Source organism: Neovison vison, chromosome 1, assembly GCF_020171115.1.
Source record: "Neovison vison isolate M4711 chromosome 1, ASM_NN_V1, whole genome shotgun sequence".
NCBI classification, from domain to species: domain Eukaryota; kingdom Metazoa; phylum Chordata; class Mammalia; order Carnivora; family Mustelidae; genus Neogale; species Neogale vison.
Window position 1 is genome coordinate 187,870,884 of NC_058091.1, and position 23,816 is coordinate 187,894,699.

The window sequence follows — 23,816 nt, forward strand, 5'->3', positions numbered from 1 at the left end:
TTTTCTCTTCCTTATGATTTTCTTAATAATATTCTTTTCTCTAACTTACTTTGTTGTAAGAATACAGTATTAATATATGTAACATACAAAGCATGTGTTAATTGATCATTTATGTTATCAGTAAGGCTTCTGTTCAATAGTAAGCTATTGGTAAAGTTTTGTGGGGTCAAAAATTATATGGAGATTTTCTCCTGCACTGGGAGCTGGCATTCCTAACGCTTGTATTGTTCAGTGCTCACTTTGGCAGCACATTTATCCTAAACCTTGCATTGTTCATCTGTCAACTGTATTTATTTGTAAAAAAAAAAAAAAAAAAAGTGTAGACACAATTTTACTACTTGAACCAATACAAATTCAACTCACACACACAGTATACTTTTTAAACATGTATTATACTTTAAAATTATTTATTCTGAGTCATGCACAGTATTTATGCCATCAGTTTTTATTCATGAAAGAATCAGTAATTATCTTTATTTATAGATACAATTGACAGTTACTACAGATTATCAGAACTGATCTGGACCTGCATTTGTACTGTTAGAGTTGTTTGAAACATGGAGGTGGGAGATTAACTAAGGCCTTTCAAAGAAAGAGATTTCCATACATACATATGTATGCATATACACACATACACACTCAAATACACACCTTCAAGTATATTTGGCTGAATACCTTTGTATCTATATATTTTTGGGTGTTTATGCAGTTAAAAATTCTTAAACAAAGTATTTTCCTCTAGTCTATGCAACCTAGATAACCAGGATAAAGTCTACAGAAAGATATAAATGGCTCATGCCTTCTTTCTTTTTAAAATATTCGCACTCTTCCATTTATTAGTGAAGATAGCAGTTATCTGCCTTTCTGTGTATGTATGTGTGTGTGTGTGTGTGTGTGTGCGTGTGTGTTTGTATGCGTGTGGATATCCACAGATAGCAAAGCACAGGTTTATTTTTCTTTAGTTCTCTTACTGACAGGCAATTCATATATCTTAAAATAGAAAAAATTGCACCACTGTGAAGTTATTCATATATATGGAGAGAAATCCTTGTTTTTATATTATAATCTTAATATGCAAATTGATATTCCAAATAAAAACAGCAGGGTAGATGTAAGTAAGATATATCTACACAAATCAGAATGTCCAAATTGTACTGGGTAGTCTTACTGTTAGCCTTCAGTAGGTTTCCTAGTCCATAATTTTGGTCTATCTACCAGATATTTTTATAGGCATATATATTTTTTCTTTTTTTTTCATGTTCTCCTAGTCTCTCCCATCTCTAGTTTTAGTTGTTGTTGAGACAACCCAGTTCTGCATGGGTTTCAACCAACTTCACAAAGAAACCTGAGATTGTCTCACAGCATGTCTGGGTTGCACACCTTTAGCCCTATGTCTGTATCTTCTTGGTTCACACACTAAGGCTTGAGACTTCTCAGGTCCCCTCAGTATGCACACATGCACAAGCTAGATGTGGGTGAGTCAAAACTCTGTGTGTTGAACCAGTGGAAGAAAGGAGGCCTCTGGAGTGACCTATGGGATATAGGAACAGATTAATACATTTTCTCTCTCACTCCGAGTATAAATTTTACTGAGAAGTAGCTGTTTATTTGGCCTCCTGGAAGAGGGTGTAAGTGCAATCAACCAATCATTTGGCAGCATGTGATACAATGCAGCAGCCAGCTAAATAATATGTCATTTTACTGATACTTCCTTCTCGCCTTACTTCTCATTTCCCTTCACTCCCTCTCTGTGGGATTGAACTCTTAGTAAAAGTTCAAGGCTTCAGTTCTACTTTCTAGGGAACTCAGTTTAAAATGGCAGAAATGGCCCCCAAAGACAAAACTCATGGATCTGTTGGCAATAAGGATTCATTTGCTGATGATATGCAGGGTGATAATATGTTATGGTGTATAGCTGCTTCATAATTACTAAGGATTGATCTGCATACAGTTAAATAGAATAAGGTTCAGAAAGAAGGTAGGGTGCTACTTTTTACAATAGCAGTTACTTTTTAATGTTATAGAGTAAAGGTAATTATAAGAATTGTGGAGGAGGGGTACCTGGGTGGCTCAGTCCTGTTGTGTCTGCCTTCAGATTGGGTCATGATCCCAGGGTCTGGGGATTTAGCCCTCCACTGGGCTCTCTGCTCAGCAGAGAGCCTGCTTCTCCCTCTGCCTGCCACTCCCCTTGCTTATGCTCTCTCTCTTTCTCTGTCAAACAAATAAATAAAATCTTAAAAAGAAAAGAAAAGAAAAGAAAAGAAACTCTCATGTTATAACCAGAAATCAGACTGCACTGAACATAGAGCTAAACAGCTTTCTCATATCAAAATCAGGTCTTTAAAAAGACAGGGACTCTAAGACTTATCATGAGGCCACTGATTGGGTAAGACTGAAATTCTCGAATCCCTAGAGTTCCTGAAATCTCTGGGATAGCAGAAGCAACCCCTTTCCCCTACTTGGCAAAAGCAGACTCCTTTCCCATGGAAATCAGAAATCACCCAATAGTCACATCTGAGGCAGTTCCCTTATAAGATGATGTTTGTTCTACCCTGAATTTGCACCTACTACTCCTTATTGCCTTCTGACCAATAATCAGGATAGATCTCTTAGCACAGCCATGCTGAGAAATATAGCCATTTTGTTGTTTAAGCCTATTTAGTTAAGGAATTTTAGCATCTGGTTATCTATACCAGCAGGCACTGGGGAACAGGTCAAATTAGAAGTAAGAATGTTCACCCGAAGAATACAGAATATAAAGCTGGGGGGCACCTGGGTGGCTCAGTGGGTTAAGCCTCTGGCTTCGGCTCAGGTCATGATCCCAGGGTCCTGGGATGGAGCCCCACATCGGGCTCTCTGCTCAGCAGGGAGCCTGCTTCCCCCTCTCTCTCTGCCTGCCTCTCTGCCTGCTTATGATCTCTGTCTGTCAAATAAATAAATAAAATCTTAAAAAAAAAGAATATAAAGCTGGAAAGTAGAGAATTTATTGACACTGGAGCACTGATCCACAATTTTGGATTAAACATTCTGACAAGGATCTAATCACAACAATCTGCTGATTTGATTCCTTAAATCTAGCCCTTGACCATTCCTTGTAACACAGTGTGTTTTGTTTTCAAAATCTACAGTAGCCCACCAATCGCTATATTTCTTTCTTAGTAGTAGGAGATGCAAAGTGAAATAACTGTCTTGCTTTAGAGAGAGAGCATAACCCAGCATGCCACCAGACCCTGGACCCTAAAACTTCTTTCATGTGTCAGGCTCCCAGACTTTTGGGGGTTTATTTCCCTCTCCTTGACAAAGAAGTGTTTTATTAGGGTGTCGAGAGTGACTTCTACGTCTTACCAGATTGAATTTGTTTGATGTCATAAATACACTGAATTAGCTGATATTCTGTGAAATGTAAAAATGATCTTGTCCCTATGACTATATTTCTTTTCTTTTCTTTTTTTTCCCTATGACTGTATTTCTATAAAAAACAGAAACTACAAATGTTGTATGAATGCAAATTGCTTTTTTCTTCTCTCTTGTTTGGTTTAAAGAAGAAAACATTTGCCACCTGATCAATAGCCTTACACCAAAATAGAGAGGCTGTGGATCTGCTCCAGTAAGGACCCATTTAGCATGACAGCTGTGACTGGCGGTACTATCTGGTGAAGTTTACATTAGTCTACTGTCATTTGCCACATTCCATCTGTTTTTTTTAAGAGCCAAACGATAGAAAATATTATCCCTGAATCCAATGAGGGTTTGACAGCGGTACTAATCTCTGTAACACCATTCCTTCTGAGATGCTCTGTTGGTTCCTAGTTACTATTTTGGCCAAAGGAAAGTGGGTATTGTAGGCAGTTTCAGAGGCTCTCACTTGGCCTTTCCTCCATAATTATACTTACTCTACCAATCAGACAGGCAATGTGAGAATTCTGGAGCTACAGTATATATTTATCCTGATTGTATACTCAAGGGACGAGGTAATTTGTCACAGGGTTGAACAACTATGAATAATTACAGATTGGCACCACTGTAACTATCCACAGTGTAGAATCACTATAAATAGACTTGGGTCCAAACTATGTTTATAACCCAATCTCCATAAACCAACCATCTAATTTGAAGAAGTTGGTGGAATTTTAGGTCCCCTAATATTGGTGTTGTCTCAAACCCTCCTGTATCTCATTGTCCTCCAACCTTTGGCTATCTTCACCTCCTCTATACATATGGCTATGGTGCAAATAACCAGAGTTCAGGGAGGATTGGTGAAATATTTACTGTTTATTTACAGGAGAATTGTCCTTAAGTAGGAGACTGGGATGGTACCTCGTGCATCTGTGGACTGTATGCCCTTAGAAAGAAGCATCTGTGTTAAATCTATATTAACAGGATGAAAGGCATAATAAATGGATGCAGAACAGGTTGTGTTGGTTAATTTTATATGTCACTTGACAGAGCCATAAGATGCCCTAATATTTGGTCAAATATTATTCTGGGTCTATCTGTGACAGTATTTCTGGATGAAACTAAACTGATAAAGCAAATTGCTCTCTCTAATGTGGGTGGGCCCTCTCCAATCAGCTGAAGGCCTAAACAGGACAAAAAGGCTGACACTCTCTTGAGTAAGAGGAAATGGATTCCTGCCTGACTACCTTGATCTGATGACTGGTTTTTTCCTGCCTTCGGACTCAAATGGAAACTGACTGAAATACCATCATCCTCTAAGTTGCTCACGCCAAATATTATATATTGTCATCCTTAGTTCTCTCTTTCCCTCACTCCCATATCTAGTCTATCAGCAAGACTGATTGATTCTATCTCCTATATATATATATATCCTGAATCCACTTATTTTTATTTTCAAATCTTTTCAGTTCAAGCTACCTTCATCTCTGACCTGAATTACCACAGAAATCTTTAACTTACTTGCCTCTACTTCTATTCTGATGCAATCAATCCATTCTCCACTCAGCAGTAAGATGTTCTTTTAAAAATATAAATTATTACAGGGCACCTGGGTGGCTCAGCGGGTTAAAGCCTGCTTTTGGCTTGGATCGTGAACCCAGGGTTCTGGGATTGAGCCCCACATCGGGCTCTCTGCTCAGCAGGGGGCCTGCTTCCTCCTCTCTCTCTGCCTGCCTCTCTGCCTACTTGTGATCTCTGTTTGTCAAATAAATAACTACATCTTAAAAAAATATATATATATATATTTCCTGTGTAAAATTCACAGAGCTTTCCCATCCCATGGGAAGTGCATTTCAAATGCCTTACTCGGGCTTTCTAAGCTCTCATGGCTGGCCAGTACATGCCCTGTCCCAACTGCTCCACTATGATACTTGTTCAGTACTCTTCAGCCACACTGCCTTTCTATCTGTTTCTTGACCAGGACAAACTTATTCTTGCCTTCAGGCCCTCTACTTCTTCCTTGCTCTTGCATGACCTCCGATCATGCAAATATCAGCTTAAATATCTCTACCTTAATGCGGGTTTTCTTGACCACTCTATAAAAAATAGCCATGCAGGCACCTGCTATCAATCTTTACTGAATCTTTATGGAGAAAGTATCAAAATGCTAATTAAGGCTTGACTGAAGAAGGATGTGGTTGGAGGTGTGACAGATAAATTCTAGGGCAGGACTGTTCAGGGGAGTACAGATCAGAAAACAAACAAACAAATTCAACAGCAGTTAGTTTCTCGGAAAAAAAAAAAGTTTTCTCTAGAGACCTTCAGACAACTAGGTTAAAAAAGACATGCAGTAAATAATGTGAGCTTCAGGGAGGGGCAGCGGATAGTATACGTGGATTTTAAGTACTGCTAACAGAATAAACATTTGCAACATACACAGTAATATTCAAAGACAATCTTTGGCATCAAGAATGACTTGTAGTTTCACACTTATTTAATAATTTTGTTACTTGGCAGGCTCTACTATCTAAATACTATATTGGGCAGAAAGACAAATTTGTATAAAGAGGCTGTTATGGGCATCCTTATCAACAAATGATATTTAAGGTGATTTTACGTTTTCCTTAAGTACTGGTTGAATTATTTTGTACTACTTAAACCAATATTAGCCACATGGTCTAACTCCACTGTAATGCAGTGTAACTCTAACAGTAGTCAATTATTTATGAATCAGTGGAAACATCTGGAAGCTTGACCTCCTTTTGATATTAAAAGGACTTGGAGCATTTGCTGTATTTCACTATTAGTGCCACTTCAGTTATTACATGCTCTGCCAATGTTTTATGTAACTGGACTGATTTCTTTCCGACTCTTAAGGTCAGCTGGCTGTGAAGGGATTGAGTTTTCGAGGCACTGCTGCCTGCATCTAACTCCTTATTGATACAGTGTCCTGCTACCTAATGCTCACACACGGTGGAAAACATGTTATTCGAGCATTGCATCCATATTGTGTAAGCATGAGAAAGAATAAACTAATTTATTTTCCCGAACCAATGCTTTCTTCATGCTTTTTGGTATTTCCAGTCTTTTCGTTTTTTTTATATATACATGTGTCTGTACACACACACACACAATTAAATGTTTCTCATCTGTATCTAGAAAAAATACAATGACTTTACCCACAGGTATAATTTATTTTAACCAGTAAGAAAAGAATGCATCAGTTTTATACCAAATATATTCCTAGTATATTCTGCATGAAAAGTAGACATGGAGAAAGTATATGTTTAAGGACTGATGCAATATGCACCAAAATATATGCAAATATACATATGTCTGCACAGGTGAATTTGCAGTTCTATCTCTGGCAAGACAGAGAATATGCAAGTAATGTATATTGTGGATGTCTCCTACTTAGTTGGATAATCCCAAACTGCAGGAAATCAAGTTATTTGTATTTGGCTTGTTATTTTTCTGCCAACAGACTTTTGTTCTAATTCATTTTGCTTAGGCTTATTTTCATTCATGGAATATTTATTGTGAATGTGCTCTGTGTCAGACACGATACTAGACACTGGAGATAGAAATGATGAATAAGATAGTCTGTGGTTCTAATGGGTTTCAAGATGTTCACATGTTCTAAACACAGAGCAGCACAGCGCCAGGATGAAAATGTTTAGGGAACTTGAATGCGAGATAAGAGTAACTCTTCCGACACTAAAAGCAAACATAAACAAATAAACAATCAAAACAAACTGCCGGTTTCATAGTTAATCTGATTAGAGCTCCTGTATTTTCTTTTCAGGGTGGCTCAGTATCAATATTGAAAGAACTGAGATGAAAATAGCAGAACAAGCAATGTAAGTCCCAAGAAGGAGCCTGGAAGGAACACATTTGGAAAATGAGTCTTTTTAATTTCAACAAAAAATAAATTCTTGGGGAGATATAAACTCCTCAAATGTGGACATGGACAGCCAAGAACTCTGGAGCATGCTCTGTTCCCTGAAATCATAGAAAAGAACACATACTTAGTGCCTGTTTCAGCCCCTTATCTATTCCTGGCAGCTTCTGGCACTCTTGTTGCTAGGCTTCTTGCCACATAATGCCACCACTGTGGCAACTGATGACTGGATCAGCAATTTGACTCTAAGACCATCTTAGATGGAAGATTGCAACGTAGCCTGGCCCTAGAGCTCTAATAAGCAAGTTAAGCCTCCAAAAGTCCCTAAGCATCTTGCTCCCTAAACTGAGTGTGATTGTCTGACTCAAAACACCCTTTCCCTTGGAGGGTTTGAATTGGAGGTATAAAGACAGAAGCAGCAGCTGGCAGCAGTAGAGTGCTGTAGAAGTTGAGAGTTACATTGAAAGAAGGCTGTCTGCAGAAATCACCGGCCAGTGGAATCCATGTGATTTGAAGACAGAAGGTAGTAAAATGTGGGAGGTGGTAGAGCAACACGCAAGCAATAGGCATAAAATAGATAAAAGGAGCTTAAATTAATGTTACAGAGTAGAGACAGGTGCAGTAGCAACAGAGACCAAAAAAAAGCCAAATCCTCATAACTGTAGGACTCCAGAGTACTGAGCAATGAATGGCTGTTCTGAAGATGAGCTTCACATGTCCTTCGGCTAGCCAGGGCATCCCAACTTTAATTAAGTAAGCATGAGTTTTTAATACCATACTCTGTTTCTATAGAAATAAGAGCTTCATATAGTCTTTTTCCTATAGTGGGCCCGAACACTTCAGAGAAACTGATCTGTGAATAAAAGTTACATCACATGGGAAAATGGGTCCCCTAAATAGTTAAACTCTTCTCTATGGTGAACTACATCTGCAAAACTTCCATTTGTAAAATTCAGCTGGCCAGAATTTTGACGAGTGACCGGGATTTATTAAATGTCCCTGTCTTTAGAATCAAACAAAGGGAGTAACAAAGGACTCTTGCGGTCACATGGTAATCATAACTGAATATGGAATCATCTCATTCAGTTCTTTTTTTCTACAGGGGAAAGAAAGGCTCCAAAGGTCTCTACGCATTTTGCTTGGTGAATACATATATTTCAGCAAAAACATCTGTAAAGCAAATCCATTCTCTTTCATGATAAAATCAGTATTCTGTTTTAAAAAGTAGGAAAAGAAACTTCTTGACTATGGGACAATGTTCCTTAAAGACAACATCTGGAAGGAAGAGCTACAGCGAGGGACCTGTGCCATACGGTGGTACAAGAGAAGCAGGATATTGAAAGGTAGAGGCCTATCACCTTTGTGGGATGTCACTGTACCCTATCTAAATGCTTTTTTCCTTTTCAGCTTGTATGGTGTCTAGTAGAGTTGGGTTGTATCACATTTCTCATCTTCTATCTTTAAACAAAGAGTTGTACACCCAAGCCCAATCTTCATTATCTTTAATGGGAAAAGTGAGGCCCTTGCATACTCAGGACCAGGGGTTCAAGCAGCAAGGAATAGAGCATCAGAGCTCTGATTTTACTCTTTTTTTTTTAAAATTTATTTTTTTATTTTTTTTCCAATTTATTTATTTTCAGAAAAATGATTTTACTCTTAACAGCGTCTTCCTTTCTTTTTTTTTTCCAATTTATTTATTTTCAGAAAAACAGTATTCATTATTTTTTCACCACACCCAGTGCTCCATGCAAGCCGTGCCCTCTATAATACCCACCACCTGGTACCCCAACCTCCCACCCACCCGCCACTTCAAACCCCTCAGATTGTTTTTCAGAGTCCATAGTCTCTCATGGTTCACCTCCCCTTCCAAATTACCCAAAAGCACATACCCTCCCCAATGTCCATAACCCTACCCCCCTTCTCCCAACCCCCCTCCCCCCAGCAACCCACAGTTTGTTTCGTGAGATTAAGAGTCACTTATGGTTTGTCTCCCTCCCTATCCCATCTGTTTCATGGAGCATCTTCCTTTCTTTATGAGGCCTATTAACTGGCAGGCATAGGTTTTCTACAATCTTTTAGACTCAAGAAAAATGGTGAAAACAAAGATTCAAAACATTTTAATATAACAGAGAAAGGAAACTAATGACAGTTTGCTTTCATTCTTTAAGTAATGTAGGAGGCAAAGTTAACCACACAGAGAAAGGTTGGGATAGAAATGGGTAATAAAACTGGGAATTGCTACTGTGAAAATATGGCAGGGAATCAGCTAGAGATGAATAAGGAAATTGCAATAAGGGTCCAAGAGCTGATGGATAGCATGCCTTATTACAGTGATTTGCACATTTTTTCCCCTTCAAGTCATGACCAAATGTCCTTTGGCAGAAGTCCATGTTTGAGGATGGGAAAATTTACATCTTTATTTTCAGTAACCTTGAACTGAAATTTACATTTCCTTCAGTTGTGAATATAGGCCACAAACCACATTAGTATTACTAGTTCTTGTGACATTTCACCCAGTTGAAATAGTGGATATTTTCATATTGCATTAGAGTTATAGTGTTTCAAATATCATCTATTATTCTCCAATGGTATCACTTTTTATTAAAGGTTTTTACAGAGGAATTACTACAATTTCATTTTTTGGGCAAGTGTTTCAATAGAATTAGTTTCCTTTGTATTCTCTATTTTTTAAGAATTATATTCAGTTAGCCAGCATTATTAGTTAGCCAGTACATTATTAGTTTTTGATGTACGGTTCAATGATTCATTAGTTGCATATAACACCCAGTGCTCATCACAACACATGCTCTCCTTAATACCCATCACCCAGTTACCCCATTCCCCCACCTCCTCCCTTCTGTAACCCTCAGTTTGCTTCCCAAGTCCAGAGTCTCATGGTTTGTCTCCCTCTCTGATTTCTTCCCATTCCATTTTCCCTCCCTTCCTCTGTGGCTCTTTGTGCTTTTCCTTATGTTCCATGTATGACTGAAACCACACAATAATTGTCTTTCTCTGATTGACTTATTACACTGAGCATAATCCCCTCTAGTTCCATCCAAGTCAATGTAAATGGTTAGTATTCATCCTTTCTGATGGCTGGTAATATTCCATTGTACATGTGTATTACAGCTTCTTTATCCATTCATCTGCTGAAGGGCATCTAGGCTGCTTCCACAGTTTGGCTATTGTGGACATTGCTGCCATGAACATTGGGGTGCATGTGCACCTTCTTTTCACTACATCTGTATCTTTGGGGTAAATATCCAGTAGTGCAATCATTGGTCATAGGGTAGCTCTATTCTTAGCATCTTGAGGAACCTCCATACTGTCGGCCAGAGTGGCTGTACCAGCTTGCATTCCCACTGTAAGAGGGTTTCCCTTTTTCCACATGCTCGCCAACACTTGTTGTTTCCTGTCTTGTTAATTTTGGCCATTCTAATTGGTGGAAGGTGGTATCTCATTGTGGTTTTGATTTGTATTTCTCTGATGGCTAGTGATGTTGAACATTTTTTCATATGTCTGTTCCCACTTGTATGTCTTCTTCAGAGAAGTGTCTGTTCATGTCTTCTGCCCATTTCTTAACTGGATTATTTGTTTTTTGGGTGTTGAGTTTGATAAGTTCTTTAAAGATCTTGAATACCAGCTCTTTACCTGAAATGTCATTTGCAAATATTGATATATATATCTCCAATTCTGTGGATTGTCTGTTGTTTTTTTTGACAATTTCCTTTGCTGTGAGGAAGTTTTTATCTTGATGAAGTCCAAAAGTCCATTTTTGCTTTTGTTTCCCTTGCCTTTAGAGACATATCTTGAAAGAAGCTGCTGTGGCCAATGTCAAAGAGGTTACTGCCTATATCCTCCTCTAAATTTTCATGGATTCCTGTCTCATATTGAAATCTTTCATCCATTTTGAGTTTATCTTTGTGTGTGGTGTAAGAGAATGGTCTAGTTTTATTCTTCTGCATGTGGTTGTCCTATATATTTTTAATTTATTTTATTTTTATTTTTTAAATTTTCAAAATTTAAATTCAACTAACTAACATAATGTCTTATTAATTTCAAAGGTAAAAGTTAGTGATTCAACAGTCTTACATAATAACCAGTGCTCATTACATCATGTGCCCTCCTTAATGTCCATCACCCAGTTACCCCAACCCCACAAACTCCTCCCCTCCAGCAACTCTCAGTTTGTATACTTTGAGTCTTTATGGTTTGTCTTCCTCTCTGATCTGTATTTTTTTATTATAAAATATTTTTTGAAATGTTCTATGGTGTTTGTAGGCTTTATCAAATTACCAAAAGGATTCACAGCATGTAAAAGGTTAAGAATGTCTGTTCTTTGGTGTCTCAATATTTGTCATACAAAATATAACACTTAAGACTAAGGGGGATCAGATACAATGGAACAAAATATTGTTAGTGAAATGGGCAAAAATTAAAAGCAATTACTTAGGCTCATCAGCTACTATGAGATGCTGCTTTTTTACGTCAAAATTTTAAATATCATGACTTAATTGGTATTTTTCTTTTACAAATGCCCAGGACTTTATTGTTTACAGTCAATTAAACCTGTCTCATTAATCCCCTCTAACCTTCAGTCAGAATACCCACATAATGTAGCATTCATATTTTAACATTGTGTGTTCAAGAGCATGATTTAAGGCTGATGAAGTCTTTAAGAATGTACAGTTACTTTATTTGCTGAATATCCATAAGTGCCATTTACAAGTCCTGTGGTTGCTAGCATCAGGGATTTTTGCAGGTAAATATTGATTGTGGACCTTTGATATTTTTACTGATTGATAAATCAGTGACTAAATGAGGTGACTGAAGAAGACTGACAATTTAGCATTGAAACAAGGACTACAAAAATATAATGGATACTGTTGCTCTTTGTACTCTCCATGTCAATACCTATTCCCTATCAATTTTTTAAGAAAGCAACCAACGTTTTATTTTATTAAAACACCTTCTCACTCTTAATTCCTACGATTCAGTTGGGGCCGGCCCCTTCTCTAGCTTCAGGGGTGAGTATGTAACTCAGGTGAATTAGAGCACTCTGTTCTCTTTTACATTGTGATTGTCATAGGCAGAGGCATAAATTATTGAGGCAACTAAGGCTTATTTAGAGGGACACTTATTGGAACTTTTGAAAAAATGGATGTTGTTGAGAGCTTACATGAAGCTTTGAGCTGTTGGCAGCTGTCTTTCCACCATGACAGCAGCGCGTGCCAAAGAACAGAAGATATAGAGAGAAGCGTTCCTTAGACACTGTAAGAGTCATCTTTATTTTTGTGACTTAATAAGAGTTTTGGATTTAGTTGTGCCTGAAGTCAGAATGTGGGTTTTCATTTCTCTGCTCCTAACCACATGAATCTAAGTCCATTTAGTCACTTTAAGATTAAGTTACTCGGAACAAAATGAGTGTGGACTAACAGACATATTTGCTAAACTCTAAATCCTAATTAGATTGGAAGGTTCTTATTAACTATGAAATACTTATTAGTGATGCATAAATTAGTCAAAATAAGAATAGCAGCAAAGGAAAATTATTTCATAGTTCTTAAAAATCTCATTTTAAATTAAACCATGAGTAAGTTATGGAAGGAGGAAGAAAAGTTGGATATTTCAGGTGATCAATAAATTGTAAAAATATGAGTTAATTATTTGAAGGGATTCTGCATTTATCCTCCAGATGCCATAATCTCTAAACTGGCATGCTTTCATCATTTGCACACTTTGAAGTTGGAAAACTTAATCAATGTTCCTCTGGATTTGTATTCCTATAGAAAGGATGGCCTGTTCTAGGACAGCCAGTGTCGCCTGGCCTATTGTACTGAGGAATAAATGAGTACGAGTCTTGATTACCTTACAAATAAATCTGGTTAACAGTTATATTAATTAAAATGCCTGGTTCTGCGGCTATTCTGAACTATTTATACGTGATTTAATTCATATCAGCAGCTAATTTGTATTTAATGCAAACTAATGGGTTTTATGTAAATGGAGCATGTGGCAGTCTATTTAAAAAACAAATTATCTCTAGTTTCATTTCAGTTATTTTAATTAAATTTAGAGTGTGTGTGGTAGGGGGATGAAGGGGGAAGGGATGTGTTATATATGAGGTGATGATTAAATCCAATTTTATTCTACAGAATAAGAAACAAGTAATTCTTTCAACAGTCACATTGGCCCTTTCATAAAGTTTAGAGAAGTCAAGAGGGTTAATATAGAGAAAAGCCTCTAATATTCTAGATGGTATGTTTATTAAGAGTGTTCGCATATGTAGGGATAGAGGGTACATACCTCAATATCATGAAAGCCATCTATGAAAAACCCACAGTGAATATCATTCTCAATGGGGAAAAACTGAGAGCTTTTCCCCTAAGGTCAGGAAGGGATGTCCACTATCACCACTGCTACTAAACATAGTACTAGAAGTCCTAGCCTCAGCAATCAGACAACAAAAAGAAATAAAATGCATCCGCATCACCAAAGATGTCAAACTCTCACTCTTCACAGAAGATATGATACTTTATGTGGAACACCCAAAAGACTCCACTTCAAAACTGCTAAAACTCATATAGGAAATCAGTGAAGTGTCAGGATATAAAATCAAAGCACAGAAATCAATTACATTTCTATACACCAACAGCAAGACAGAAGAAAGAGAAATTAAGGAGTCAATCCCATTTACAACTGCACCCAAAACCATAAGATACCTAGGAATAAACCAAACCAAAGAAGCAAAGAATCTGTATTCAGAAAACTATAAAGTACTCATGAAAGAAATTGAGGAAGACACAAAGAAATAGAAAAACATTCCATGCTCATGGATTGGAAGAAGAAATGTTGTGAAAATATCTATGCTACCTAAAGCAATCTACACATTTAATGCAATGCCTATCAAAATCCCACCCATTTTTTTTAAAGAAATGGAATAAATAATCCTAAAATTTATATGGAACCAGAAAAGACCTTAAATAGCCAGTGGAATGTTGGAAAGGAAAGCCAAAGTTGGTGGCATCACAATTCCAGACTTCAAGCTCCACTACAAAGCTGTCATCATCAAGACAATATGGTACTGGCACAAAAACAGACACACAGATCAATGGAACAGAATAGAGAATCCAGAAATGGACCCTTAACTCTATGGTCAACTAATCTTTGACAAAGCAGGAAAGAATGTCCAATGGAAAAAAGACAGTATCTTCAACAAATGGTGTTGGGAAAATTGGACAGCCACATGCAGAAGAATGAAACTGAATCATTTACACTATTACAGAAAAATGAAACTGGACCATTTACGCCACACATAAAAGTAGATTCAAAATGGATGAAAGACCTCAATGTGAGACAGGAATCCATCAAAATCCCTGAGGAGAATATAGGCAGCAACCTCTTTGACCTCAGCCACAGCAACTTCTTCCTAGAAACATTGCCAAAGGCAAAGAATATATCAGACTCAACACCAGAAGAACAAATAGCCCAATCAATAAATTGGCAGAGGACATGAACAGACATTTCTACAAAGAAGACATCCAGATGCCAACAGACACATGAAAAAGTGCTCCACATCACTCAGCATCAGGGAAATACAAATCAAAACCACAGTGAGATACCACCTCACACCTGTCAGAATGGCTGAAATGAACAACTCAGGAAATGACAGATGTTGGATAGGAGTGGAGAAAGGGGAACCCTCCTACACTGTTGGTGGGAATGCAAGCTGGTGCAGCCACTCTGGAAAACAGCATGGAGGTTCCTCAAAAAGTTGAAAATAGAGCTACCCTACAACTCAGCAATTACACTACTGGGTATTTACCCTAAAGATACAAACGTAGGGATCCGAAGCAACACGTGCACCCGAATGTTTATAGAAGTAGTGTATGCAATAGCTAACTATGGAAAGAATCTAGATGTCCATCAACAGAGGAATGGATAAAGAAGAGGTGGAAATATATAGATATAGATATAGATATAGATATAGATATAGATATCCCACCAATGGCATACTATACAGCCATCAAAAGAAATGAAATCTTGCCATTTGCAACAACATAGATGGAACTACGGGTATTATGTTAAATAAGTCTATCAGAGAAAGACAATTATACGATCTCTCTGATAGGAGGAATTTGAGAGGCAGGGTGGGGGTTTGGGGGGTAGAGAAGGAAAAAATGAAATAAGGGGATTGGAAGGAAGACAAAGCACGAGACTCTTAATCTCACAAACAAACTGAGGGTTACTCTTACTCTCAGAAACAAACTGAGGGTTACTGGGGGAACTGCAGGTAGGGAGATGGTGTTTGGGTTATGGACATTGGGGAGGATATGTGCTATGATGAGAACTGTGACATGTGTAAGCCTGATAATTCACAGACCTGTACTCCTGGGCAAATAATATATTATATGTTAATAAAAATAATTTTTTAAAAAGTGCTTGTATAATTAAGTTTTTTAAAAAATTTCTAAATTTGGCTGGAAGTTATTTTATACCTTAAATGCCTATTAAATGAATGTATTTTCCTTTTTTTTTTTGATTTGGAAATTTTGAAACCATTTTATAAATTGGTTAATGTTTCTTTACTTGACTTGACTGCCAATTTTCTTTACTTGACTGCCAATAGCTTAAACCTATGGAATCATATTTTAATATTTTTTAAAAAGATTTTATTTATTTGACTGAGAGAGCACAAGTAGGGAGAGGGAGAGGGAGAAGCAGACTTCCTGATGACCAGGAAGCCAGACATAGGGCTGGAGCCCAGGACTCTGGGATCATGACCTGAGTTGAAGGCAGCTGCTTAACTGACTGAACAACCAGGCACCCAATATTTGATGTTTTAATCATATTTTATTATGTTTTCCCCAATCTATAGTTTATACATTTCTATATTATCTTTCATCTTTCTTTTTTTCCCCAAAGAGCATTTTTTCCTCTTTTTTCCCTAACTTTGACATGTGTTCTGGAGCTAACAAGAATTTTGGCACATTCTTAATAGTTCTTGTTATTTACTCCTAGACTACAACCATCTCTCAATTTGTAAAATTTAGTTAACTTCAAAGTTGATATACTTCCCGTTCTTTTTCTTGCATTATAGTTACTTTTTTCTGTTTTTATTCCCAGCCTGCTAGATCATACGGTTGTTTTTTTTTTAAAAGAACTATCTTTTTCATTTCTACACTGCCAATATGATTTTGTTGCATTGGTAGACATTAAAATCACTGTCTCTTGAATGGCATCTTCTAAAAAAAAAAAAATTCAAACCACTAAATTACAAGTCTTCCAAAATCCCCATTTTCAAGTAAAAACAAGATATAGCTCTTCTCATCATGCTTGCTATTGGTTACAGGATAAAAACTAAACTCAACAATATGATCAATCTAGTTTTCCAAACCCAAGTTCCAATATTATCTCAAATATTTTATTATATTTGTATTATATAAATATCTTAATATTTATATAATGTTACTTTCCATTACCTCTTAGAAGTAGTACTAGTATCATGGTAACATAATGAAGGACTATCTACTGGTCTCTGGAGTTGGGGAGGCCTCCAAGGGAAGGCAATGGTTGATCTCAGGCTTGAAGAAATTTTCTAGGGAAATGTGGGGAAGAATGTGTTTCCATGATACAAAACAGCACATGTATTCCTCGCATAATATGGTATAGCATTAATCCCAAAGAACTCATTATGTACTTATATTGAACTGTTTCCTTCGGAAGCGTGCTGGGCCCATATTGAACTGTTTCCTTAAGAAAATACTTTAAATCATCTACCTTAAGACTTTTTCCAGTTTCACATTTATAAAATTGCAGGTCTTCTTAAAAATATCCTGGATTTCCCCCTTGAATATTTTAATGTGACCTGAAACTATAATGTCAAACATAAAAAGAATTTTTAGAAATGTTATTGGTACATATCCACAATTATAGAATATTGTCACAAGCTTGTACAGGAAAAGACAATCAACTTTTAAATGTCACATTTCCTTGTCACCAGAGACAGAAACAGCAAATCCAAACAATTGTTTGTGGATGGTAATCCTGGTCAGATTGATCAAACGACAGCCTCTCCAGTTTCACTGGTTGTCTAGGGAGTGTTACTTTCCTACATAGCAGTTACAATGACTTCTGTTTTAATTCAACTGCCACCAGTGTGTAGCCACATGCAACTCAACTCCTCCAGACAAACTTTAACAGATATAATTAGCCATATTTGAAATGAAAGAAAATTCTCTTAGTCCGATTGACAGGAAATCCATTTTTTTTTACAATAAAGTTAAATTCTAACAAATTATTTAATTAATTGTCTCATAATTCACTTCAGGAACATCATAACTATTCAGATCATATAGTAAATGCTTTATTGGGTACTGTGAGGTAACAGATGCACCAAAATAGGGTGATCTCATTGACTCTTCAAAAGCAGACAAATGATGGAAAGCTCCTGTGGTGGAGATGAAGCTAAGCCCATTACATATGCAAATTATAATTTATACAAAAGATACCTAGAGGGATATAGTTAAAGGAGGAGGTGGAAAGAAGAGAAAATGCACTTCAGAGAGCTTATGGCTATATTCTTTGTCTAAAGTAAAAAGTAATTTACTAAGATAGCATTATTTGTACAACTGCTAAATCCCACTTCTATATCCCCCCCTTTTCAAGCCCTTCTCCCCTCTCAACTTAGCTACATTAGCCTTCTACATTGATTCAATTGGCAGGTGATTTATCAGGCCAGCATTTCATCTTCCCTACAAAGGCAATACGTGCCCTGTTCCTGGATGCTACAAGGGGGAACAGAAGAACATTCCTTTGATGCTACAAAAACACCAGACTGATAAAATTTGCTCCTGCATTGAACTTGACATGGAGGTGGAGTGCTTTAACTTTTAAAAGTCTGTTCTGTACCTCTCGGAATAACTGATGACCCTCATTGATATTCACATTTCAAATGCAGATAAATCTTCTCTGTTATTTTTTTCTTCGATTCTAGGTCCAAAATTTTCACCTTTTACACATACACTCCCTGTTATTTCAAATTGACAAAATCTTCCTACCTGCTGAGTCACTTAGTCCATCCAGCTACTTATTCATCTATCTGTCCATAGCAGCAGGGATGGAAAAATATTGCTATTTAAATCAAAGTCACCTGCATTTGCTTCCACATACTAGAGAGTGGGATGATTTATAACCAAGAGGAGATTCTTAATTTAGGAAAGTATCGTAGTCCCTTCTCCCCATATTTCAGTGAGGTAAATAAGTAAATGCATAAGAAAGTGAGAAGAATCTGCAGTTCAAAGGGATCACAGGAGTTAAGGAATGGTTATCAGCAGTGCCACTTCACAGGTGAGTGACTTGCACAGCCACACACAGCCCTGTATCCAGAAAGTCTCCATACTTTTGAACAAGAGAAGTGCATTTTTATATTGCACTAGGCCTGCAAATTATGTAGCCAGTTTTGGACAGAAACACTTATTTTCTTTAATTTAGCCCAAATCTTGAGTTAAATACAGTGAAGTAACGCCAATCAAGTATTTGATGCCTACTTCCAGGTGTGAAGTAATACAGCAAATATTATGTAAAGCCACTTAATAGCAGTAATAACTCTCATATCCTATAGTTCTGGGTTTTCAGACAACAGGCATGGTTTATTCCATAGGCTGGGGTTAACTTATAGAATTTGCATTTATTTAATCAGACTGAGACTTCTTCTCCATCCCTCACTTTAAGAGTGTGTCCTGTCGTTTTTCTAGGGAACTGATTTTCATAATGAGGACATGGATTAACTTAACACAGACTAACTTAAACCTCAGTCTTATTTTTTATATGTATTTTTTAAAAAGCTGAATCTTTCCTTGTAGTCAATATGATTGGGTTTGGGTAGGCAAAGCTGTAGTAACCTCCTGAAAGGTAGCTGTTCTTACCCACCTCTGCCTTTCAGGCTGCAAAATTTGGTCTGCAAGTCAGTCAGTCTTTAAGGTCCCAAATGCTGGATATTTCCTTCACTAACATCCCTTAAAGCTATGTAATAACATTCATCAAATCCTGGCTAGTGGGAGCTGAGGGTAAAGGCCTCTGGAGGCTTTGAGGAAAGGTTTTTTGTTTGTTTGTTTGTTTGTTGTTGTTGTTTTATGATAAAGAGAGGAGAAACTCAGCCACATTGTTTGTTTTTGAATACAGATGTATGAACACATGATGCATGAAGCTACAGCAGAATCTTGCAACAATGAGGTCACAGCATGAAAATGGAAGAGAGTAGAGGTAGAAAGACATGGGACATTGATGAAGTCATTTCGTTATTGGATTAAGCAATGCTGAAACTACCTACCTCTTCAGAATTTTTGTAAATTTAAGCCAATGGTTCTCAAAGTGTGGTCCCTGGACCAGTAATGACAGCAGTGCTGAGAAATTTGTTAAAAAAGAGAATTCTTGGGTCCTGCTTTAGATTACTAAATCAGAAACAGTGCAGATGAGACCAAGCATTCTGTGTTTTAATAAGCACTCTTAGCAACTCTGATGCATACTGAAGTTTAAAAACTACTGAGTTAGGGGCACCTGGGTGGCTCAGTGGGTTAAAGCCTCTGCCTTCAGCTCAGGTCATGATCTCAGGGTCCTGGGATTGAGCCCCACATCGGGCTCTCTGTTCAGCAGGGAACCTACTTCCCTTCCTCTCTCTCTCTGCCTCTCTGCCTGCTTATGATCTCTCTCTGTCAAATAAATAAATAAAATCTTAAAAAAAAAAAAAAGAACTACTGAAGTAAGCTACATTTTATCAGCTATTCTGTTCATTGTAATTCAAACAATCTCAACTTGATTATAAGAGCCTGGAACACTAGAATATGCTCATACTTTCTTTTATGTTATAGTATGACAACACAGATTCCAGTAATTAAAAATAACTAAACTTAGTATTTAGGTAACACAAATGGTTTAATTAAGATCTTATCACTTTGAGGAGAGGATCAAGATGGCCAAGGAGTAGGGGACCTAAGTATGATCAGGTCCCAGTAGTTCAACTGGATAGTTATCATATCATTCTGGACAGCTACAAACTCAACAGGAGATCAAAGAGAGGAAGAACAGGAACAGAATTCTAGGAACAGAAAATTGACCACTTTCCAGAAGGTAGCATGTGCAGAGAAGTGAATCTGAGGCAACATTCAGGAAGATAGACCATGGGGTGGTGGGGAGAGGAAGGAGCTGGCTACTGGCAAGTGAAAGAGCAGTGGAGCACAAAATCAGAACTTTTAGAAGTCTGCTCCATTGAGGGATGTCACTCTAGAGGCTATGCAGGGGGTGGAGCCCTGGCAGGGACAGTGTGGTCTCTGGAACCCACAGAGTCACAAAAAGACCAGGGGTGTCTGAGTGTGGCAAAGCTCCCAGGTATCGGAGCAGGGAAGCCAGCTACAGAGATGAAGCTGAGGAGTGGGTTCCAGCTCAGGGTTACCTTAAAACGTGATCTGTGGCACAGCCAGGTCACTGCTCTTTGGAAAGGCACCCCCACAAGTAGCAGATCTAGGGAGACTCACTTTCTCCTCCAGGAGGAGTGGAAGGGAGCATGGTACAGGAATCAGCTGGGTTTGGAGACTCTAAACAGGGCTGTGCACCAGAGATAGGAACTCTTGGTCCCATGCTGGGAAAGCTCAGAGTGTGGCAGGAGATCAGGGAGATGGGAGTGACTGACTGCTTTTTCTCTGAGGGCACATTAAGGAGTGGGGCCCCGAGCTTTCAGCTCCTATGGGCTAGAGATTGGGAGGCCACCATTTTCATTCACATCCTCCAAAGCTGTATGGAAAACGTTCAGGGAACAAAAGCTCCCGAGAGCAAACCTGAGCAGATTACTCAGCCTGGCCCCTTGCAAGAGTGGTGCAATTCCATCTTGGGCAAAGACATTTGAGAATCACTGCAACAGGCCCCTCCCACAGAAGATGAACAAGAACATCCGGCCAAGACCAAGTTCACCGATCAATGAGAACTGCAGAACTCAAGAGCTAGGGGAAAGCAACACTTAGAATTCATGGCTTTTTCCCCATGATCCTTTAGTCTTTCAAAATTAAATTTTTAAAATTTCATATTTTTCTTATTCTATTTTTAAAAATTTTTCCTCTTTCCTATTTTGTTTTTTTGACAATTTTACTTTGTCAATACCTTTTAAAAAATCGTTTTAAATTTTCATTGTTATAGTCATATTTTATCCCTTCATTTTATTTAACCTTATTTTTTGTATATATATAGGGTTTTTTTTTCTTTAAAATTTTGGGATATAATTTCTTCTAATAGATCAAAATATAACCTAAATCTATAGCATGGCTTTGTTCTAGTGTCCATCCTGATCATATTCTTTCCTCTTTTCTTGTCTTTTCTTTTTTCAACCAACTTTTTTTTTTTGATTTTATGTATTTATTTGACAGAGAGAAATCACAAATAGATGGAGAGGCAGGCAGAGAGAGAGAGGGAAGCAGGCTCTCTGCTGAGCAGAGAGCCCGATGCGGGACTCGATCCCAGGACCCTGAGACCATGACCTGAGCTGAAGGCAGTGGCTTAACCCACTGAGCCACCCAGGCGCCCTCAACCAACTTTTTATCTTATCAATTCCTTTTTTTGAATCTTTTAAAATTTTCATAATTACAGTCATATTCTATCCCTTCATTTTTGTATACATATAACTTTTTCAATCTTTAAAATTTTGTGAGGTACTTTCTTCTAACAGACCAAAATACACCCCAAATCAAGTGTGTGGGTCTGTTCTAGTCACCAGTTTTACACACACACACACACACACATACATTTTTTTTTTAAAGATTTTATTTATGTATTTGACAGACAGAGATCACAAGCAGGCAGAGAGACAGGCAGAGAGAGAGGAGGAAGCAGGCTCCCTGCTGAGCAGAGAGCCCGATGTAGGGCTCAATCCCAGAACCCTGGGATCATGACCTGAGCCAAAAGCAGAGGCTTTATCCCACTGAACTACCAAGGCGCCCCATACACATATATTTTTCCTTCCTTTTCTTCCTCCTTTCTTCTCCCCCTGGTTTTGTGTGTCTTCTGATTTGGTTAATGTGTATTTTTCTGTGATCATTGCTAGCCTTTTAACAATTTGTTCTCTCATTCATCTATTCTTATCTGGATAAAATGACAAGGTGGAAAAGCTCACCATGAAAAAAAGAGCAAGAGGCAGTACTGATGGCTAGGTACCTAATCAATAAGGACATTAGTAATATGTCAGAACTACAGTTCAGAATGATGATTATTAAGATGCTAGCTGGGCTTAGGAAAATCATGGATGATACTAGAGAATCCTTTTCTGGAGGAATAAAAGAACTAAAATCTAAACAAGTTGAAATGTAAAAAAAGCTATTAAGGAGGTGCAATAAAAAATGGAGGCTCTTACTGCTAGGATAAATGAGACAGAAGAGAGAATGAGTGATATAGAAGACCAAATGATAGCGAATAAAGAAGGTGAACAAAAGAGAGATGAACAACTACAGGACCGTAAGGTAATGTTCCTCGTGTTAAGGTAACAGGAGAGGTAAGTGATACCAAAAGATGAAACGATGTTAGACTAATTGAAATCCCAGAAGAAGAAAGAGAGAGGGGCAGAAGGTATATTGGAGCAAATTGTAGCAGAGAGTTTCTCTAACTTGGCAAAGGGAATAAGCATCAAAAACCAGGAGACACAGAGAATCCCCCTCAAAATCAGTTAAAATAGGTCCACATCCCATCATCTAATAGTGAAACTTACAAGTCTCAGTGACAGAGAGAAAATCCTGAAAGCAGCTCAGGACAAGAGGTCTATAACATACAACAGTAGAAATTTTAGACTGGCAGCACACCTAACCGCAGAGACCTGGAAAGCCAGAAAGCACTGGCATGATATATTCAGAGCACTAAATGAGGAAAAATACGCAGCCAAGAATACTATATTCAGCTAGGTTGTCATTGAAAATAGAAGGAGAGATAAAAAGCTTCTAGGACAAATAAAAACTAAAAGATTTCGCAAACACCAAACCAGCGCTACAGGAAATACTAAAAGTGGTCCTCTAAGCAAAGAGAGAGCCTAAAAGTAACAGACCAGAAAGGAACAGAGACAATAAACAGAAAAAAGTAACAGTAACCTTACAGACAATACAATGGAACAAAATTCATATCTTTTAATAGGTACCCTGAATGCAAATGGGCTAAATGCCTCAATCAAAGGACACACAGTATCAGAATGAATAAAAAAGACAAGACCCATCTTGTAGACCCATGCTGTCTACAAGAAACTCATTTTAAACCCAAAGACACCTCCAGATTGAAAGTGAGGGGCTAGAAAACTATTTATGATGCTAATGGACATTGAAAGAAAGCTGGGGTGGCAGTCCTTATATCAGATGAATTAGATTTTAAGCCAAAGGCCATAAAAAGAGATGAGGAAGAACACTATATCATACTTAAAGGGTCTGTCCAACAAGAAGATCTAACAATTTTAAATATCTATGCCCCTAACGTGGGAGTAGCCAAATTTTATAAACCA